The 16289-nt window shown below is 45.2% G+C and overlaps 1 protein-coding gene, 2 non-coding genes and 1 pseudogene across 4 annotated transcripts in view; 1 reads left to right on the forward strand and 3 right to left on the reverse strand.

Annotated features, from left to right (window-relative positions):
• The window catches only part of BTD (biotinidase), a 30143-nt gene that overhangs the window by 9511 nt on the left and 4343 nt on the right, over positions 1–16289 (reverse strand). The gene's annotated exons all lie outside the window — the stretch shown is intronic.
• Positions 1962–2098, reverse strand: LOC136314848 (small nucleolar RNA SNORA2/SNORA34 family). Its single transcript, XR_010727421.1, has one exon. It is a non-coding gene; the product is annotated as a small nucleolar RNA SNORA2/SNORA34 family (small nucleolar RNA).
• On the reverse strand, positions 5020–5095 carry TRNAA-GGC (transfer RNA alanine (anticodon GGC)). The gene has a single exon. It is a non-coding gene; the product is annotated as a tRNA-Ala (tRNA).
• On the forward strand, positions 12994–15679 carry LOC136314050 (bromodomain-containing protein 9 pseudogene; annotated as a pseudogene).

The raw sequence follows: 16289 nt of genomic DNA on the forward strand, positions 1-16289 counted from the left end.
TGGACTGTGCACCAGACACAGGTGTCGGTGTCAGAAATGCAGCAGTGAATAAGCCCAGCTCTTCCTCATGGAGCGCCCACTCTAGATGTAGGGAAGGACAGACGACCACAATCAAATAAACACCTAGTGAGAAGGTGACGTCTGAAGAAAATGAGAAAGGAAGCCATTGGGATGCCTGGGGAAGAGTGTCCCACGCAGAGGAAACGGCTTGGTCAACCCATGTGGAAGCTTGCCATATGGGCTCAAGAAACAGCAAGGAGAACAGCTAGCTGGAGCCCAGGGACAAGGGGAAGGGAGCAAAAAATGAATTCAGAGGGACAAACAGCAGGGGGCCCTCACTGGCCTCCGCACCTCCAGGCAGTTGCCGCTGCCCTTTTCATTCTCCTCTCATTAGCGAGACCAGTGAAAGACTGGGTCAATCAGAACACTCCTCTGCTCAAAATCCTCCAGGGACTCCCCACTCCGTGCACAGTAGAAGCCTAAGACCCGACAGTGTGCGGGAGGAAAGAGCCGGTGGACGGGAAATCACTGATGGGTGGGAAGAGAATTCCGGGAGTGACATCTTTAGCGAGCATCCTGATCTTTTAACTGCCCTACAGAAGCCTGTTTCTCATTTTAGAATGAAAAATGTTTCCCCTGACACCGATCCTAATCAGGAAGGTTCTTGTGATCTACGAGGAAAAGAAATCAAAGTCTAAATTACATGGAAATCTATTTGGCAGAAATTTGGTAACATGTCAATCACCAGGTATTTTTATACTCAAGGAACTTGTCTTTCCACCTTATTAAATGATTCATCTTGATAATTAGCTGTTTCCTTCCTCACCATGCTAGTACAATTGTCTTTTGCAATAAGATGAAAGTATTATTAAGATATTCTTACTAAGATAATTTCAGAGGCAGATCTATACATTTAAAAATTTATATATAGACCTATTGGTCTTGCTAACAAAAGAACTTGTCAGGGAGAATAACAGTCCCACGACTGGGAAAGGAGGCAGGAAATGTCACATCCTATGGCACAAAGCCTGAGTAAGTCATTAGGAATCATCTGAGTATGACAGGAGGCCAAGAAAAATACTGCAAGTTAAAATTCCAAATAGTTTTAAACCTATTCTTGTGGGTTTTGTTGTTTCCATGTCTAAATCCTTTTACATAATGAGGAGAAATAATGTCCATCTCCACTGAGTTTACACAATCTGAATTTAAAGAAATCCCCAAAGAGATCTTTCCTATCCTAGAAAAACTCTCGTCTTCTGGGTCTCCCCTCTGACGGTGCTAGCAGTGAGCTCATCGATGACCGGCCTCTGGAAGAAGTCCACAACGGTTTTTGCTTGAACAGCTTCTTGCAGACCCATCCACCACCGAGACTTTGGATGACCTCAGTGGGAAATGTCAAGTGTAAACACTTGTGAGTAGCGAACTGATGAGATCAAAATCCAAGGGCGAACTCACAAGGAGTAGTGTACAAGTTACCAAGTCCTCCGAGTTGGACTGGTGAGTTGTGATCTCACTTTTTAAAAAATGCCAGCTATTTATCTTCAAAACAGAGAGTGTAACTCTGGACCAGGCCGTTGCTTAGGGCCTGTTTCTGCCCTGTTGGCCAGAGTAAAGGGTCTCAGAGCACTAAGTGAGCAATCAAGGGACCATGACTCTGGAAACTAAGTCTGCCGTCCTTCTTGACTCAAATGGGAAATTGTGTTCACAATCTAAGTCAAATAAAACTTCTTCCTGAAATGCACAGGTGTTTAATGGAAGAAGGCTCTTTTACATTTTGTACAGAGAGAAAAAAGCCCCAGCTGAGATGGATTCTACTGGTTTGCTACTGCCCCCGTGTGGAATAACTGAGTACTATTAACCCAAGAACCACACTAGCAGAGCAATTCTTAATAAATAGGTGGTGTTTCCCCTCCTTCCCTTCATTTCTAATGCTCAGCTAACTTTTTTTTAAAATTTTTTTAACTCATATGTTTCTATTGAATTGACCATTATATTCCTTAAGTTATGAAATGGCCAACAGACCATAGAAAGACATTTCTTTAGGCTCCTGCTTGAACCCAGCAGCTTCAGCAAACTGCTGGCCTTGATTAAGAGTCAAGCTCAGCTAACTTTTTTACAGTGGAAAAAACACATTCGATTTTCCAAGATTCGAGTCTCATGAAAGCTGTTTTTTATGTGCCATGCTCCCAGGACCTATTGCATCTTCTACAGTCACAAGTTCTAAATTTGTTGATTTCTTATCACATAGTTGTGTGCTCCACAGATGTGAGGGGAGGGCCAAGTGACGCGACCCCCCCACACTGTGACAGACAGCACAGTGCATGGAGAAACCGGGCCGAGTTAAGGGATCTGTAACGACAGAAATTTATATTGATGCTACATTGCTTTTTACCTGTTACATTACCTGTTATTGTTTTCAGGCCATTTTGACATCCATGACTTCATTTTATCTTTCTGCCACAGCAGTGAAAACAGATGGTAAAATTCTACCTTTGTGATAAGAGAATACTCCAAGCTGGTTAGGGGGAAGAACAGACTAGAAACCAGGCTCCTGGTCCGCCCTCCTGGCACATGTTAAAGAATGGGGTTAATTTATCGGTCAAACCTGCGCAGACCACGGCGGAGTCTTCCATGCAGCTGTGGCAGAATCAAACCGAAACTCAGAGCGCACTCCCAAGGGAAATTCTTGGTGGTCTGACCAGAGCAAGGGTTGTCAAATGTGGGCTTGACATTGACTCCCTCGGAGGGCAGTCAATCTGAACATCAGATCCCTGAACGCCCTGCCCAGAAATTCTGATTCTGCAGGTCTGGGGTAAAGCCTGAGAATATAGTTTTCTAACAAGTGCCCAGGTGATGGGGATGCCGATGTTCCTGGCCTGGGTCACACTTGGAGGACACCGGGGCAGCAGCAGAAAGGCACGCAGAGCCTATATTCTGACTCCTATCTTTCCCTCACATCAAAGAAAGACATGAATCAAAACCATCACTTTTATTTCCCAGGTGCTTCTCCAACAGGGTCCATAGAATGCGAGCAGATGTCAAAGTGTTTTCGCCATCTTTAATGAAAATGAGCAGCAAAGTATTTAAACACTAAAATTAAGTGGGGAACTGCCCCTCAGGTTTGATCCAGGCCAGTTAAAGGATTCAGTGCTTATCTTTGCCTTGACAGGAACATCAGTGTAGAACCAGGCTGTTACAGGTTTTCATTTGTTATAGTGAAGTTCCTGATTTTAAAAGAATAAAACAGGAGTAGTTGCTAGATATTCTATTAGACACTTTCCCTCCTGCTGTTCTTGGAAGAATCAAGCCAGCAGGAGCTCTATGGCTGCAAGGAAATTATTCTTCCAACATGCAGTTGAGCTCTGGAAAAGACTCAGCCTCAGATGAGACTGGGTCCAGCCGACGTGGTCACTGTAGACTTGTGAGGTCCGGTGCAGAGGACCCAGTTAAGCTATGCTCAGACTCCTGACACACAGATACTGTGAGATAATAAATGGGTCTTATTTTAAACTGCTGAGTGTGTGGTCAAGTTTGTTATACAACTATAGATAATACATAATGAAACAGGAAGAGTACTTAAAGATGTAATTGAAGAAAATTCTCCATAAATATAAGCAGATTTGAATGTACAGACTGAAAGGACACATCCGAATTCAGGAAAGAAAGGAACAGAATATCAACACCAAGATGTAGCCTAGTAGAATTCCTGATTTTCAAAGATAAAGTAAGAATCATTTGAGCAGCCTGAGAAAAAGATCAAGGACGTTTATAAGGGCAAAAACTCAAGCTGTACCCAGACTTTACCACAATAACACCAAGGCTAGTTATAAGCCTTTAGAGTCCTTTTGGAAGTGAAAATATGAACCAGGAATTTAATACTGTGCCAAACTGTGGTTGAAATATAAAAATAAGAAACAATAGATTTGAATATACAAGAATTCCAGATTTATTATTCTCATCAGGCTTTCTTGAGAAAGTGTCTAGAGGATGAAATTCTGCCAACCAAGAGACAAATAGAAAAATTATATCAAAAGAATTGACAGTGAGCCTTAAATATAAAATCAGTATGAGGATTATGTCTATAGAACACAATGCAAATGTTATAAACTCTGACGACATAGAAATGATCAAACTAACAAAATGGAGGTGGAAATGGGGAAGAATAGTGTAATACATTGGAAAGCAAAAAGGAAAGAAAATAAAGGATTCAGTGGAGATTGATAAATTAGAAAACAGAAAAATGATAGAACTAATAAATAAATCCGAGAAGTTGTTCTTTGAAACCAATTATATAGAGAAATCATCAGTTATTCTAATTAAGAAAAAAATAAAAAACATGCAAAAAAGGGAATATGAAATATCTACAAATGCATAAGAAATTAAGAGAATAATGAACAATCTCCTTATTCAACTCTATGCTGATAAACTTGAAAATTCAGACAAAAATGGTAATTTCCTAGGAAAATTTTTACTTTAGAGAAAAGATAAAACCAATATTTACTTTAGAGAAAAGATAAAAACCAAACCACACTAACAATAACAGAAGTACAAATACTCCCTCTGGTCCTCCACTGTCAAAACTGGCCCAGAGAGTTTCCAGAGGAATTCTTACTAACTTTCAAGGAGCAGATTATCCAATGCTACTTAGTGGTCCAGACACAGTAAAAGAAGAGTTTTTCTTATGAAGTGATCAAATTCTTTTTTTTTTTTTGTATTTTTCTGAAGCCGGAAACGGGGAGAGACAGACAGACTCCCGCATGCGCCCGCCCAACCGGGATCCACCCAGCACGCCCACCAGGGGGTGACGCTCTGCCCACCAGGGGGCAATGCTCTGCCCCTCTGGGGCGTCACTCTGTTGCGACCAGAGCCACTCTAGCGCCTGGGGCAGAGGCCACAGAGCCATCCCCAGCGCCCGGGCCATCTTTGCTCCAATGGAGCCTTGGCTGCAGGAGGGGAAGAGAGAGACAGAGAGGAAGGAGAGGGGGAGGGGTGGAGAAGCAAATGGGCGCTTCTCCTGTGTGCCCTGGCCGGGAATCGAACCCGGGACTTCCGCACGCCAGGCCGACGCTCTACCACTGAGCCAACCAGCCAGGGCTGAAGTGATCAAATTCTGATGACAGAACCTGACAAAGCTCCTTGGTGTTATCTACGACCCAGGGTCCTTCTCTATTTGTACCTCCTTGTCCTAAGCCTGTAGCTTCCATCTACAGCAGGGGTCCCCAAACTTGTTACACAGGGGGCCAGTTCACTGTCCCTCAGACCGTTGGAGGGCTGGACTATAAAAAAAACTATGAACAAATCCCTATGCACACTGCACATATCTTATTTCAAAGTAAAACAACCAAACGGGAACAAATACAATATTTAAAATAAAGAACAAGTAAATTTAAATCAATAAGCTGACCAGTATTTTAATGGGAACTATGGGCCTGCTTTTGGCTAATGAGATGGTCAATGTCCAGTTCCATATTTGTCACTGCTAGCCATAACAAGTGATATGACGTGCTTCCGGAGCCGTGACGCGTGCATCCCGCGTCACCAGAAGTAGTACTGTATGTGAGCGATGCTGCGCTTTGCTTTTGCACTCACTGACCACCAATGAAAGAGGTGCCCTTTTGGAAGTGCGGTGGGGGCCGGATAAATGGCCTCAGGGGGCCGCATGCAGCCCATGGGCCGGAGTTTGGGGACCCCTGATCTACAGGGTCACCTGTGGTTGCAAAGTGACTGCAACAACTCCAGTAACCATGCTGCGTGGAAGGTGAGGGCAGTGGGTGACTGCCAGTTCAATTCCCAAGAACCCTACCCACTGACTTCATTTAAATGGGTTTGGCACACAAAGGGGCTCATGACCACTGCTAGTTACAAGGAAGGCTAGAAAGTGAACTTTAGCACCATCTTGAATGAAATCAAGATCTTGCCAGATAAAACACAGGGGCCCAGCTTAGTCTGAATTTTGGGTAAGAAGTATGTATGTTGGGACATATACTAAAAAATTGTCGTTTATCTGAAATTCAAATTTAACTGGGAGTCTTAGGTATCCTCTTGTTTTTCTAAACCTGGCAACTCTACCCATATGTGACCAAGTAACCGGGTTGTGGCTTTGATCCCTGGACAGGGCACATATAACAATCAACCAATGAATGCATAAATAATTGAAACCACAAATTGATGGGGGTTTTTTTCTTTCTCTTTCTCCCCCTTCCTCTCTGCTAAAAAACAAAACAAAAAACTTTGTCACCCCATGTGCATCCCTAAGCATTTTAGTCTCCACAATTTAAAAAGATTGATATACTCACTTTCCTCCCTCCCTCCCTCCCTTCCTTCCTTTTCTCTCTCTCTCTCTCTCTTTCTTTTTTTCTTTAATTCAGTGAGAGAAGGGAAGGCAGAGACAGACTCCTGCATGGACCCTGGCCAGGATCCACATGGCAAGCCCACTAGAAGGCAATGTTCTGCCCATCTGGGGTGTTGCTCAGCAACTGAGCTCTTCTTAGTGCCTGAGGCAGAGGCCATGGAGCCATCATCGGCACCCAACGCCAACTCACTCCAATCAAGCCTGGCTGCAGGAGGGGAAGAAACAGGCACAGAGAGAGAAAGAGAGAGGGAAAAAAAGAGAAAGAGAGAGAGAGAGAAGTGAGAGGGGGAAGGGTGAAGAAGCAAATAGACGCTTCTCCTGTGTGCCCTGATCAGCAATCAAACCCAGGACATCCACATGTCGGACTGATGCTCTACCACTGAGTCAACTGGCCAGGGCCTGATATATACTTTATGTCTCTCTTTTTTGTTTAACTTGAGAGAGGGGTAGGGGGTGAGATGAGAAATATCAACTCATAGGTGCAGCACCTTAGTTGTTCAGTGATTGCTTTCTCATATGTGCCTTTACTGGGGGGATCCAGCTGAGCCAGTGACTCCTTGCTCAAGCCAGTGACCTTTGGGCTCAAGCCAGCGACCACAGGGTCATGTCTTTGATCCCTTGCTCAAACCAGTGACCCCACTTTCAAGCTGGTGAGCCCGCGCTCAAGCCAGCAAGCTTGGGGTTTCAAACTGGGTCCTCCGATTCCCAGGCTGACACACTATCTACTGCCCCACCACCCGTTAGGCTGCTTTAAATCTCTTTTAACCTATAGGCTCCTTTTCTATCCTTTTATTTACTGAAAATCACTCTGTTGAAGAAGCCCAGTCATTTGAGCTATAGATTTTCCAACAGAATGGATTTTCGGATTGCCCATGCATAGTGAAGTTCAAACTTCTCCTCTTTAGTTGGTATTTCTTTTTTTTCTTTTTTCTTTGCAGAGATAGAGAGAGTCAGAAAGAGGGACAGATAGGGACAGACAGACAGGAACGGAGAGAGATGAGAAGCATCAATCATCAGTTTTTCATTGTGACACCTTAGTTGTTCATTGATTGCTTTCTCATATGTGCCTTGACCGTGGGGCTACAGCAGACTGAGTAACCCCTTGCTCAAGCCAGTGACCTTGGGTCCAAGCTGGTGAGCTTTGCTCAAACCAGATGAGCCCGTGCTCAAGCTGGCGACTTCGGGGTCTCGAACCTGGGTCCTCCGCATCCCAGTCTGACACTCTATCCACTGTGCCACTGCCTGGTCAGGCTAGTTGGTATTTCTTGAAAACTGGCAGCAGGATCCAGAGATTGAATCAGATTCAGGTTCTATACCTCTGGCAAGACTATGGGTAGTAGTGCATTCTTCTATCATAAAGCACATGCCTGACTCTTCATGATCTTAGTACAAAACATTGATGCATATTGCCTTTATTCATTCGGGGTTGTAAAGTGATAGTTTTCTAATTTATTTCATTTTTAGTAATTAATTGGAATACTTTTATAAAGAGACATTATTTTATCTACTATTTGGTTATCTAGTGGCACAACTCATAGAAAAGGCAATATGAATGCTAAATTCTCTCTACCACTCTTTTAAAAATCAGTTTTCTTTCTTTTTTAGTTTTAAAATTATTTTATAAAGGATTTTATTTATTGATTTTTGTTTTTAGAGAGAGGGGTGGGGAGAAGCTGGAAGCATCAACTCGTAGTAGTTGCTTCTCATTATGTGCCTTCACCAGGCAAACATGGGTTTCAAACCAGCAACCTCAGTGTTTCAGGTCAACACTCTTATCTGCTGCACCACCACAGGCCAGGCAGACTTAAGACCAACATATGGGCTCTGGCCTGTTGGCTCAGCGGTTGAGCGTCGGCCTGGCGTGCAGGGGACCAGGGGTCGATTCCCGGCCAGGGCACATAGGAGAAGCACCCATTTGCTTCTCCAACCCCCCTTCCTTTCTGTCTCTCTCTTCCCCTCTCGCAGCCAAGGCTCCATTGGAGCAAAGATGGCCCAGACGCTGGGGATGGCTCCTTGGCCTCTGCCCCAGGCGCTAGAGTGGCTCTGATCGTGGCAGAGCGAGGCCCGGAGGGGCAGAGCATCGCCCCCTGGTGGGCAGAGCTTCGCCCCTGGTGGGCGTGCCGGGTGGATCCCGGTCCGGGTGCATGCGGGAGTCTATCTGACTGTCTCTCCCCGTTTCCAGCTTCAGAAAAATAAAAAAAAAAAAAAAAAAAAAAAAAGACCAACATATGAAAATTGATTGCATTCTAATACATTGCCTCCCCAAACTAGAAAATAAAAATAAATACAACCCTGGCCGGTTGGCTCAGCGGTAGAGCGTCGGCCTAGCGTGCGGAGGACCCGGGTTCGATTCCCGGCCAGGGCACACAGGAGAAGCGCCCATTTGCTTCTCCACCCCTCCGCCGCGCTTTCCCTCTCTGTCTCTCTCTTCCCCTCCCGCAGCCAAAGGCTCCATTGGAGCAAAGATGGCCCAGGCGCTGGGGATGGCTCTGTGGCCTCTGCCCCAGGCGCTAGAGTGGCTCTGGTCGCAACATGGCGACGCCCAGGATGGGCAGAGCATCGCCCCCTGGTGGGCAGAGCTTCGCCCCTGGTGGGCGTGCCCGGTGGATCCCGGTCGGGCGCATGCGGGAGTCTGTCAGACTGTCTCTCCCTGTTTCCAGCTTCAGAAAAATGAAAAAAAAAAAAAAATAAATAAATAAAAAAATAAATAAATAAAATAAATAAATAAATACAAAAGTAAGGTACTTAGGAATAAACATAATAAAATATTTTTATTGAAAGACATTAAGGAATAAAATAAAAGGAGAGATGTATCATGCTTATGGTAACGCAGACTTAATAATACAAAGATACTGTTCTTTCCAAATTAGTCTATAAATTTAATGTAATTACAATCAAAATCCCAATGAATATTTCATAAATTTGATAAACTGATTCTATAATATGTATGAAAGAAAAAAGGCTAAGAATAGATCTAAAAGACAAAATAATGGCCCTTCAAAGATGTTGTCATTCTAGTACCCAGAACCTGTGAGTATGTTAGGTTATAAGGCAAAGGAGAATTAAGGTGCTAATGAGTTGTGAGGTGGGGAGATTATCCTGCAGGACCACTATAATCAACAGTGTCCTTATGAGCGGGAAAGGGGAGCAAAAGAATGGAGAATCAGAGGGGCAGCAGCATGAGAAGGACTTAGCCTGATGTAGCTCACTTTGAAGATGGAGCCAAGAATGTGGAAAGCCTCTAGAACACGGGTCCCCAAACTTTTTACACAGGGGGCCAGTTCACTGTCCCTCAGACCATTGGAGGGCCGGACTATAAAAAAAACTATGAACAAATCCCTATGCACACTGCACATATCTTATTTTAAAGTAAAGAAAACAAAACAGGAATACAATATTTAAAATAAAGAACAAGTAAATTTAAATCAACAAACTGACCAGTATTTAAATTGGAACTATGCTCCTCTCACTGACCACCAATGAAAGAGGTGCCCCTTTTGGAAGTGCGGTGGGGGCCGGATAAATGGCCTCAGGGGGCCGCATGTGGCCCGCGGGCCGTAGTTTGGGGACCCCTGCTCTAGAAAATGGAAGGAACAAGGACCAACTCTTTCCTAAAACCTCCAGAAAACAATGCAGTCCTGTCAACACCTTGATGTTATCCTAGTGAGCCCTATTTCAGACTTCTGAACTGTAGAACTGACAGTGAGAGAATAAATTTATATTGTTTTAAGCCATTAAATTTGTGCTAATTTGTTACATCAATAGACTAATCACAGTAGACCAGATGATTTCAAAAGAACAAATTAGAAGGACTTGTCCTACCAACATAAAGACTTATTTTAAAAATGTAGAAATTAAGGTGGTGTAGGTAGTATTGGTGCTGGGATAGGAAAGGAACACAGAATGCAGAGACAGATCAGACATGTATATGGAAATCTGATATATGATATTATGTATCACTAGGATAAGAATGAATTGACCTCTAAATGGTGCTTAGACAATGGATCTTTTGGTAAATTGACTACAAAAATGGGAGCCATTATTTCTGTCTTTGTAGTCATCTACAGAATGGACAGTGGGGGGGGGTTATGAACATCAGATTCAAGATCGAGGTTACTTCTACGTCACGGGGAAGGAGACGGGAGGCGGAGGGACGCCCAGGGAGGCCCACTGTATTCGTGATGTAGTTCTTAAAGTAGGGGCCGGGTTCCATGGGTGTGTATGCATCTCTTTTCCTATTCGAGTGTCTGAAAAGTGTCATAAATGTTAAGTATATATATAAAAAAAGTGAATAAAACAATAAATGACAACTAAACTACAAGGAGAAACTTAAAGGTTGTGATGCAGAAGGAACGTTCAGCTATAGGAAGGGGCTATAAAAATGCTTAATGGCAAAACAAAAGAAAACAGAAACATTTAAGTACTGGTACCATGATCGCTGCTGCCACCCCCACCCCACCTGATGGGCCACCCCCAAATGTGGAGTTCTGTCATCTTGAGATAAATCTCTTATGTCCTCACAGCATGACACACAGGTGTCACCAGTTCCTAGTGCAGTTGACACAGAGTAAACCACCTCATCAGTGATTTAATGATTGCTGATATCAAACTATCCTAAATTTGCTTACAAAAAACAAAACAAGGCCCTGGCTGGTTGGCTCAGCGGTAAAGCGTCGGCCTGGTGTGCGGGGGACCTGGGTTTGATTCCCGGCCAGGGCACACAGGAGAAGCGTCCATTTGCTTCTCCACCCCCCCCCTCCTTCCTCTCTCTCTCTCTCTTCCCCTCCTGCAGCCAAGGCTCCATTGGAGCAAAGATGGCCCGGGCGCTGGGGATGGCTCCTTGGCCTCTGCCCCAGGCGCTAGAGTGGCTCTGGTCGTGGCAGAGCGAGGCTCGGAGGGGCAGAGCATCGCCCCCTGGTGGGCAGAGCGTCGCCCTTGGTGGGCGTGCTGGGTGGATCCCGGTCAGGCGCATGCGGGAGTCTGTCTGTCTCTCCCCGTTTCCAGCTTCAGAAAAATACAAAAAAACAAACAAAAACAAAAACAAAAAAACCAAAACAAAACCCACAATCGATGAAGACAAAGCTAAACCAGGGAAACAATGTTCCTCTGTCTCCGCCCCCACAGCGCTCCCCACTCCAGATCCGGGTCTTGTGGCGTTACTGCAGAGCAACATAAAGGGCATGCAGGCCCCAGGCGAGGGCAGGAAGCCAGCTTGCTTTCGGTTCAACAGTTAACTGGGACGAACTCCCAGCGCCTGTTCACTGGTAATGAGTTAAATGTCTCTGATGGTTTGGTAAGAAAGTTGCTTTGCACTGGTTTTGCTTCAGGCCTGTCTCTGAGCTTCAGTACTCTGCAGTCCATAAATTTAATGAGAAGGTAACAAAGTCAATTTAACCTGTTTTGTTCAAAGAACCATTTTATTATACTATTTTCTGCTCTGTTTATGTTGATATATATATTTCATACAGCACATTTCCTGATGTACCATTTCCAACATTGGTTTTAAAAATAGTGTTCTCCATAGATGTCCTGTTTTCTTATTGTTGCTTCCTTTTTATTTGTATCTAGGATACTTCATTTGAGTTTTCTCTCTTTTATTTCAACTATTCTGTAATGCATCACAAAACCTCTATTTCATTTCTTCATTTGACAGCCAAACACTTCACATTTTGATAAATGTTTGATACTATTTTTTCACAGGTTTAGCTACTATTATGCTTTTAAATAAGAGGACTTTTTTTTAATACTCTTTATTTATTTTTATTTTATTTATTCATTTTAGAGAGGAGAGAGAGAGGGTGAGAGAGAGAGAGACAGGGGGGAGGAGCTGGAAGCATCAACTCCCATATGTGCCTTGACCAGGCAAGCCCAGGGTTTTGAACCGGCGACCTCAGCATTTCCAGGTCGATGCTTTATCCACTGCGCCACCACAGGTCAGGCCAGCAAGAGGACTTTTAGTATCCTTCCTTGTTTACTGAAATTAAGACGTACCATCATAATTTTGTGGCCTAAGAAGTTACCACCTGTAGAAGCTCCCTGTTTTACATCTTCCGAGAATGTAGTTTCTACAGGACTAGGTGATAGAGTAGGCAGTTGACAGGCATGAGCAGAACAGAGACAACAGCCCTGGAAGGCACTAGAGGTACCAGGGCGGCAAGTCCTGGGTACCCAGCAATGGCAAAACTGGGAAAACAAGGAGTAGAGGATAGTACCTTACCCCGAGGGTGACCCTTCCTCCCTAGTTTTTCACTAGGCATGCAGTTTAGATCCCGTTAAAGGAGGAACAAGGGGCCCGAGAATAGTCTCATATGACAGCCACACAAGTCCTTGCACAACTGCTCCTTTCAGCATTAAACCCTCAGGACAATGTGGTTCTGAGAGTTAAATATTCTTAGGACTTGCCTGACCTGTGGTGGCACAGTGGATAAAGCGTCGACCTGGAAATGCTGAGGTCACCGGTTTGAAACCCTGGGCTTGCCTGGTCAAGGCACATATGGGAGTTGATGCTTCCTGCTCCTCCTCCCCTTCTCTCTCTGTCTCTCTCTTCTCTCTCTCTCTCTCTCCGTCTCTCTCTCCCTCTCCCTCTCTCTCTCCTTTCTAAAATGAATAAATAAAATAAAATTTAAAAAAAAATTAAAAATAGAGGGAAAGGGGGAGCCATTTCCGGCTGCGGGACCTGCTTCCTCTGCGGCCCCACGGCACCCACAGGGTGAGGCGGCAGGCGAGCCAGGCCGCGGGGGCGGCGGCTACGCTCCGGGCACGCTCCCTGCTGCCCTCCGCCTCACGCCAGGGCCCCGCTGCCGCCATGGGCAAGAAGCACAAGAAACATAAGACCGAGTGGCGCTCGTCGTACGAGGATTACTCAGACAAGCCCTTGGAGAAGCCCCTGAAGCTGGTCCTCAAGGTTGGAGGAAGCGAAGTGACTGAACTCTCCGGATCTGGCCATGACTCCAGTTACTACGATGATAGGTCAGACCATGAGCGAGAGAGGCACAAAGAGAAGAAGAAGAAAAAGTCAGAGAAGGAGAAATATCTGGATGATGAAGAAAGAAGGAAGCGAAAGGAAGAGAAGAAGTGGAAACGGGAAAAGGAACACTGCGACACAGAGGGAGAGGCCGATGACTTTGATTCTGGGAAGAAGGTAGAGGTCGAGCCGCCTCCTGATCGGCCAGTCCGAGCATGCCGGACACAGCCAGCTGAAAACGAGAGCACGCCTATTCAGCAACTACTAGAGCATTTCCTCCGTCAGCTCCAGAGAAAAGATCCTCATGGATTTTTTGCTTTTCCTGTCACGGATGCAATTGCTCCTGGATACTCAATGATAATAAAGCATCCAATGGATTTTGGCACAATGAAGGACAAAATTGTGGCTAATGAATACAAGTCTGTCATGGAATTTAAGGCAGATTTCAAACTGATGTGTGATAATGCAATGACATACAACAGACCAGACACTGTGTACTACAAGTTAGCTAAGGAGATCCTTCACGCAGGCTTTAAGATGATGAGCAAAGAGCGGCTGTTAGCTTTGAAGCGCAGCATGTCGTTTATGCAGGACATGGATTTTTCTCAGCAGGCAGCTCTTCTGGGCAATGAAGATACAGCTGTTGAGGAACCTGTTCCTGAAGTTGTACCTGTACAAGTAGAAACTGCCAAGAAATCCAAAAGGCCGAGTAGAGAAGTCATCAGCTGCATGTTTGAGCCAGAAGGGAACGCTTGCAGTCTGACTGACAGCACAGCAGAAGAACATGTGCTGGCCTTGGTAGAGCATGCGGCGGACGAGGCTCGGGACAGGATCAGCCGACTCCTTCCAGGTGGCAAGATGGGCTATCTGAAGAAGAGTGGAGATGGGAGCCTGCTCTACAGCGTGGTCAACACGACTGAGCCAGATGCTGATGAGGAGGAGACCCACCTGGTGGACCTAAGCTCAATCTCCAGCAAGCTGCTCCCTGGCTTCAGCTTTACCACGCTTGGCTTCAAAGATGAGAGAAGGAGTAAAGTCACATTTCTCTCCAGTGCCAGCACAGCACTGTCAATGCATAATAATTCTGTATTTGGAGACTTGAAATCAGATGAAATGGAGCTTCTATATTCAGCCTATGGAGACGAGACAGGTGTGCAGTGTGCACTGAGCCTGCAGGAGTTTGTGAAGGATGCTGGGAGCTATAGCAAGAGAATGGTGGACGACCTCCTGGACCAGATCACAGGCGGAGACCACTCATGGATGCTCTTTCAGCTGCGGCAAAGGAGAAGTGTCCCAATGAAGCCCCCAGATGAAGTAAAGGCTGGGGACTCCCTAGGAGATGGTGGCTCTGTGCTGGATTTCATGTCAGAGAAATCGTATTCTGACGTCTCTCTGGACATCTCCATGCTCAGCTCTCTGGGGAAAGTGAAGAAGGAGCTGGACCATGATGACAGCCATCTGAACTTGGACGAGATGACAAAGCTCTTACAGGACCTGCATGAAGCACAGGCAGAGCGTGGGGGCTCCCGGGCGTCATCCAACCTCAGTTCCCTGTCTAACACCTCCGACAGGGATCAGCACCACCTGGGAAGCCCTTCTCGCCTCAGTGTCGGTGAGCAGCCAGAGGTGACCCATGACCCGTATGAATTTCTTCAGTCTCCAGAACCTGCAACCTCTACAAAGAGCTAGCATTGTAGATAGTCTTTAATTGTTTTATTTTTTTAAGTTTTTATTTGCATGTACAGAGTTTTTGTCATGAGATAGACTTTCATGTTTCCTCTGGCATGCAGGAGGCAGCCTGGGGAAGTATGGTGAATTGTCTTGGATATCATGTTGGCCGCACGTTGATTCAGTGTTTCTGTAGATAGCCCCTGAACCCAGAATAGTGGAAATCCTATATAAAGGCTGTGACCAGATCATCTAACGCTGGTGTAGTCTGAGCTATGTGACATCAATAAAGCCCTTCTCTGTGGTTGGTGTGGATGCACCTGTCCCACCCCACATCCTCCACAGTGGCCCTTGGGAAGCAGACATGGTAGAGCCTGTCTGTGTACTGTTGGGGATCCTGTCTGTTCTTTCCCACCCATCCCCCACAGCCCCATATGTCCAAGGCAAGTCATAGTGGGGCCACACAGGAGCATGTGGGGAGCAGGTCACACACCCTTCTGGCCCTGGACAGGCAGGGAGTTGAGTGCAGCTTCCCCTGTTCTCTTCAGTTCACGTGTCTGAGGAAGGAATATATTCTGCTGGAAGAGTTAGATAGAGATCAACTGCCCTGCCAGTTGTGATGAAGTGTTGTGTCTATAAAACATTTTTTATTCTGGATATATTTATTGGATGTCTTTATATTGGCAAAATATAAATACGGCTCTTAATAGAATGATAAAAAAAATTTAAAAATAAATATTCTTAGGACCAAAACTTTGAGTCTGTTGACCAGGGAGATAGAGCTTTGGTCAAACCAGAGATAACATCTAGGGCCTCAGCTGTGTTTCAGCAGCCCCCAAAAAGCAGCAATACTAAATGAAGCAATGCCATTGCTGACATTAGGACCAGGTGCAATGACTAATGACCCATCAGTAGAGACCAAGACCCTGAAAGGATACACCTGGAAGGCTGATGAACAGTCTACTGACACCCTCGTTGAGTCCTCCAGATAAAAGCCCTAAGGACCCAGCTCTGGTTCTCTCTCGCCCTTTCTTCCCTCAAGGCACTTACTTTTGCTTTCTTTCTCCTAAACTCCAAGGGCCCTTCTTTTGCCTTTGTAACTTGTTTCCTGACTCCACACAGCCCATCTGGCTCAATTCTTCTACCTCTGTGACTTTCTAAATAAACTGCTTGCGTTAGAGTTCTTGGCTCTGAATTCTTTAATAGCTGAACTCACGACTGAGGTCCAACTCTGCCATTAACACAGGGACAATATTTTCAACTCTTACTAAATTACCTGGTTGCTTGGATATTCCTTTCACCTAG

Source organism: Saccopteryx bilineata, chromosome 10 (assembly GCF_036850765.1).
Source record: "Saccopteryx bilineata isolate mSacBil1 chromosome 10, mSacBil1_pri_phased_curated, whole genome shotgun sequence".
Lineage (NCBI taxonomy): Eukaryota > Metazoa > Chordata > Mammalia > Chiroptera > Emballonuridae > Saccopteryx > Saccopteryx bilineata.